The 6308-nt window shown below is 42.6% G+C and overlaps 1 pseudogene; it reads left to right on the top strand.

Annotated features, from left to right (window-relative positions):
* Positions 1-4856: 4856 nt before the first annotated feature.
* LOC126503495 (NADH dehydrogenase [ubiquinone] 1 alpha subcomplex subunit 5-like) lies at positions 4857-5231 on the top strand (annotated as a pseudogene).
* The last annotated feature ends 1077 nt before the right edge of the window (positions 5232-6308 follow it).

The following is a 6308-nucleotide window of genomic DNA, read 5'->3' as shown; positions in this document are numbered from 1 at the left end:
ATGTAAAGTCTTGAGCTTCGCCTCAGACCTGCCCGTAAGAAGCTGAAGGTGGAGAGCTCAGGGTATATACCTTTAAGATCCAGGACAGTGACACTGATGTGCTATCAGTGTTAATTACCTCCCCCCAGGTATCAAATTGCCACATAGAATAGAAAACTCAGCTCTCTTACAATTATGCCTTGTCTTATTAGCACATATTTTCTGCTGAAGCACTGGCTACAGCAATTAGTTATGTTTCCCACCGTGTTGTATACCCATTTCCGGATACATATATCTGTAGAGTTATAAGGAAACGGTAAGAAAATGCTTCCACAGTGCAGAAATTCATCCTGAGACATCTTTTCCACATCGATCCTAGTTTGCCAAAAACATTGACCCAGAAAGAAACACGTGCAGCCAGTTTTGAACCGTGCCGAAGTTCTCTCAAATGTGCCCTGTGCAGTAGGCCATGGCTACAGCCAGCTGATTCTCCACTATTCTTTTTCTTGTTGAAGACGAAATATACTGAGGCCAATAACCTGGTAAATAATTCATTTTCCCAAAGAACAATCTATAAGTCTCGGAATTCTTTTGTCAACAAAAGATCAAATGTTAAGAGGTAGTAATGCTTTCTTCATGTATATCAGTTTTTGTGATTTTTTTCTCTATATAATGAGAACAATGACCATAGCTAGTATTTATTGATTCTACAAGGTGCTAGGTTTTGTGCTAACTTCTTCAACACAGAGATCATAGCCTTTAATCTTAAAAATACTTTTTGATAGGCATTAACATTTTTATCCATCCATCTTTGTCCAGAGGAAGAAGCTGATATTTTTAAAAGTTAATATCTTAAAAAGTCAATTAACTCCCTTGAAAACTCACAGAATCCAAATATATGTAAGATTGCCCCCATAAAGACTTTTCTTCACATCTTTCTAGAAGTCAGTAGAAAAAAGAAAGATAAAAAAAGATGTAGATTAATTTGACAATCATTAAATGCCCAAGTAGTTTAAAAAATGTAGAATAGTTCCAGTTTTCAGAGGAGAGAAAATGGGCTGCGGAATTGCAACAGGCTACCCCCGTAACATATGAAAGGGTCAAAGCTAATTTACTGAATGGAACCTTGACGTTTTCCCACAGCCTATGGTAAACTCCGACATAGCCAGAGGGATTTCTGTAAGCCTTGCCTTATACTATGAAGAACAAATGAGGGGTGGGAGGTGGCAATAAATAGAGCTCTGTGATGACATTTTCATACAAGAAGGACTGGCTTATCAAATCCCCATCAGCCCATACTAGATCATATCAAGATTTTGCAATATGAACATAATGTTCCCTACTGTCCAGGACCTAATCCTTTTTCATTGGGGAGCACATTTGCAAACAATGACTCCTAACTCATGAGGAACGGCATCCAACTCTTACTCCACCAGGACCTTTACACCACGTTGGAAGTGGCTGCCCCGAGGTTAAAGGGCTGTTCAGAGTCGAACACTGAAGCTCTTGCTTGAAAGAAGACTTTCCAAAATGAACCCCCAAAGAAACTGGAAATGGCATGAACGTACATCCTGTTACTCAACACGCCCTGGTTTCCTAATGCAGAGTCAGGAAGAGAAGATGCCAACATTCCTGAACGTTAGAATCATTCACAGAGCAGACTCTTACTATTCCCACACGTGAAAGCTAGCGAGATAGATTTCTTGTTCTGCTCTTTATTTAGGGAATCACTGCAAAGCCATATGGGCTGCGTTAGGCGTCGGCTGCTAACTCTCTCAATCATTCTATCTGGGGGATCTTGAGGCTCATCTCAAGCGAATGACTTTCAAAACAAAGATGTCCTACTTGGGAACATGGGCCCTGATACAGATAAGCACTTTTAAATTTCAATGTATGTTTTAACCATTGCCCCAATTAAATCTCATAGTCTCCTAGAGAAGAAGCAGGCTTCGTCACTTCCCTTTTGCAAATAGGAAACTGGAAAACATGCTGCGGAATATGATACCACGCCTGGCCAGTTGCAGCCTCTGGAACACTGACTGGCTTAGGTTAAAATAATGAGGCCTGACTTTTTTTTCCTCCATTGGCCATTTGATGAGAGCAAAACGAGGTATATTGTATGTATTGTGATATTCAGAAACATAGGCCTAGTTGTACTTCTTGGCCTAGGGATTTAACTTTGCTAATGTAATTTCTCCATCTGAAAAACAGAGATACTAAGGAAATTTACACCAATGCTTCATTGTTTGGAATCAGTAAGATAGTGTATGTTATGTTTCTGCTGTGCAAACACACATCATACACAAACACACACACTCATACACACACACACACACACACATACATACACATGATACACTTAATAGTTCTTTCTGAACTGGCTACCCCTTCACTCGTTCACTGATGTTTCTGGTGGCCCTTGAGTGTAAAGTTAAGGACTTCCCTCCCTGTAAAGAACACAGTAACAAACAACGTGGGAGAAATTTTTCCCTGCCTCTAAGTGTGCGTTGTTTCTATGAATTAACGCAAGTTGCAGTTATTTTCCATTATTAATTTTGAGTCAACACCACCATTTACTTGGCTAAAAGGTCACGCGGTTCTTGCCCTGCCTGGTCCACCCCATTCCTTTTGCAGGTGGGGCGGCTCTGCTTGTAACTGCTGCAGAATGTGACTCCTTGGGGGCTTTTTAGCCAAGGGATGGAACGAGTGTTCTGGAATTTGACACCTACTGGCTGTTCTCTGTATGTCTGCTGAGGGGAAATCTGTGTGGGTTTCTGCTATGTGCAGCCAACGCTCTGGGTGCTGTGCTGAGCAAGGAAAGGAGTGTGCACAGGTTTAGGCAATAGATTGAGTGCAAGAAAGGCTGTGGGGTGGGGCGGGGCAGGAGGGATGCCAGGGCTGAGAAGTGTATCCAACACTTTTCAAAGAGGTGAGACAGGAGAGTGCTGCATTCCAGAGGGAGGAACTAGTGTAAATAAGTGTGGATATTGTCTTCTACAACTTCCTGCCTGGGGTCCCCAACCCATCCTATATTCCTTTCTAATTACATAGTGTATATAACTATAGTATTTTCATAACTTTTATGCCTGCATGCATGGGTATATGTGACATAAAATATGCATTTTAAATTTATTAAAGAGATTTATTGAATTTTAATTTGAGGGCAGAATCAAAACCGAGACTCTGTTATATACTAGTCAATTTAATTTTCTGAGATTTCTGGAGGGCTGGAAAATGACTCCTTACATTTTGCAGAGAAAGAATGTAATGTGCTCACAGATGTGTCTACTGTTTTACACGCAGCAGAATTAGAATTCAAAGCCAGGAGAGGGCTATGGGATTTGAAAATTGACCATGTTAAGAAAGAGGTGGAGGAGGGAAGCGAGAAAAGAGAGCGAGAGAATAGGAGCCAGAAAAGAGAACAAATTGAGCTTTTCGGCATTCTAAGGCACATAAAGCACAGAGTCTGAAAACTTCACCCACGTTTTAAGGCTCTAGAGTTTATCATCCGGATTGACAGAGAAAAGCTGAAAAGAAGCCTCTCAACAGAAGACAGGGGAGAAGAGAATAAAGCAGGTCCCAGTGGAGAAGGAAGGGGAGACTCAAGCCTCTAAGCACTGAAAAAGACCCAGCACCCTAAACTTCACAGCTTTGGGAGCAGATATCCTTTCCTAGGGAAAGAGAGAAAATCTACACCCGATAGCTGTCAGCATCCATGCCCCTGCACACAAGGTCCAGGTAGAAGCTTTAAACCAAGAGCCCCATCCTAGGAATTCTGTACCCAGCCACACCTCATGCTTTAAGATCCAAGAGATGCTCTGTCCCCCACAAGCAGCCTGTTATGAAAATCCAGGCTCTCTCTTGCCTGAAGCTCCTGTAATTAAAAATAAATTGAATAATAGTCAGTGCTTATTAAGGATCCATTATATTCCAGACACTATGTGAGAATTTTTCTACACTTTTATCATTTAAATATCCCACTCTTGTCATAACCCTCCATGGGAAAAAAATCACTTTCCTTTTTGAACAGAGTTAGCGAGTTTTCGCTGTCAGAATGCTTTCATGTAACACTCAGCAAGGTTGCTAATCCACAGCGCATGCACTTCCTTTTCAGCGTGAAGCATCCTTCCTGGTCTCCGACTGCCTGAAGAGTTAGCCCAGGTGTTCAAGGGGCGCAGATGGAAGGAATAGTTCCAAAGAATCTTGTTGAAGAGAGATGGACAAAGTCAAAAATTTCATTCAGGCAGCTTGATATGGTCTCGAAAGGGCTCAGCTCAGGGTAACGTCACGGGCACTGTCACTAGGAATCAGAGGGCACGTACAAGGGCAGAGTCTGAGTTCAACTTCGGAGCATTTCATGGGACGACATGTAAGTTCACAATTATTTGATAAATAGAAAATGAAAGGCATAAATAAAATCAATGATTAAACCAGTGAAGCAAGAATCACACGGGGCCCCAATTTACTTATTCGGCTTGTGACTGCCGACTTGGAAAAAGGGACACATGCAGAAAGCAAATGTAATAGCAATACGGGAAGACTGCAGTGGGATGCTGCAGAGGCTCCTGGTCCCACAAACCCTCCATGCCCTGATGATAGGCCTTCCCTTACCAAAATGTGCCAAGCTGGATGGACCAAACCTAGTGGACAAAGCACCTTTGCTCTCTCCACAGAACCTCAATTCCTAAGAATACACTCCAGCACTGAGTTCTGCTAAAAACGGGCTTGTTTCCCTTGTCCCTCCACTCCTACCAACATGCCTTTCTTAAGTGTTCCAATCTTAAACCCAGAGACACACACCCACAAAGCCTTTTGGTATTTTTCAAAATACTAATTTTGCCTCTTAGGCTTCCTGTTTGATAGGTAGACATTGACCCATGGTCTATCCTATGAGATATATCTGTAAAGTGTGGGTCAAAGATCAAATACTGGTGGGATTGTCTGTGTGCGACACTCCACACGAGAGGCTAACAATATTGTATACAAAGATTCTTGATATTCTGAAGCAGTTCCCTAAATATGCAGCCTATAGAAAATACACAGAACAGATCACCAATGAGAAGCTGGATATGGTCAAGGCGGAACCAGATGTTAAAAAAAATTAGAAAACCTGCTTCAGGGTGGTGAAGTAGAAGAGGTGATTCTTCAGGCTGAAAATGAACTAAGTCTGGCAAGGAAGATGCTGCAGTGGAAGCCATGGGAGCCACTGGTTGGAAGAGCCTCCAGCCAACCAGTGGAAGTGGCCAATATGATTACAGTGTCCGATGGCTGATGCCAATTAAATGTGCAATTAAATGTTCTGTTATGCTAAAAAAAAAAAAAAGATCAAATACTGCAGTCCCTGTTCAACAATCACAGCTTAGTGAGTTCCGCACTTCCTGTGACTGCCTTCAACCCTCCCCTGCCCTTTTACACCCTCCACTCCTTGGAATTCTCCCAGGTATCTCCAAAGCACCTTCCACAGCTTCCCTTCTTCCTGGATTTATCACATCTTGCTCCTGGGTCAATGAAAAGAGCACCATTTATGCTCCTACGCCCTCCCCACATCTGTGAGGATCACAGCTCTCATCTATGTATGTGATCACATTTTCCTCTTCCGAAAGGGCTTTGGGTTCCTCTTTGCCTACAAGGCAGAGAGATCATCCACCACAACCCAGCATCCCAGGGCTTTTACAAACTCTCTGGTTTTATCCCTCCTACCACCACCATTCATTTAGCTTTCATTTACTCGACACTCTAAGGGACCCATCCTGTGCTAATTATCATCTTGGGCACAATGTCAAGTTATATTCATTCCTAAAATCCTTCTGGCACTGTTCCTTTCTCTCTCATCATATCCCTGCCCCCTGCAGAGTGTGTGTGTGTGTGTGTGTGTGTGTGTGTAAATGTGTTCGTGTGTGTGAGTGCTGATGACTATGAAGATCAGACCTTGACTATGAAGATCCTCCTTGACTATTCCCTATTTTAGATATTGAGGCGGGGTCTCCCACTTAAACCCACAGCTCACTGATTCAGGTAGTCCAGGTAGCCAGCTTGCCCTAAGGATACCCTGTAGCTACAATCATCTAGCATTCACATGAGTACGGCGGATCTAGACTAGAGTCTTCAAGCGTGCACAGTAAGTGTTCTAGCTGCTGACTCATTTACCCAGTCGCTCTTACAACATTTTCTTTGCCTGGCACTCTTTGACAGTCTCTTACCCTCCTCTCATTGAACTTTCGCCAGTTCTTCAAGGCCAAGGATCCATAGTGTCTTCTCTCTGAAGCTTACCTGTATCAGAGAAATTCTCCATACTCTTTTCCTCATCTGTATACTCCCCCCATATATAT

The sequence above is a fragment of the Alexandromys fortis genome, unplaced genomic scaffold, assembly GCF_014885135.2.
Source record: "Alexandromys fortis isolate MF-2015 unplaced genomic scaffold, M_Fortis_MF-2015_v1.1 scaffold_2_1_26212458, whole genome shotgun sequence".
In the NCBI taxonomy this organism is placed as follows: domain Eukaryota; kingdom Metazoa; phylum Chordata; class Mammalia; order Rodentia; family Cricetidae; genus Alexandromys; species Alexandromys fortis.
The sequence above is the reverse complement of the archived record's forward strand: the minus strand, read 5'-3'. Positions and strand labels throughout refer to the sequence as shown.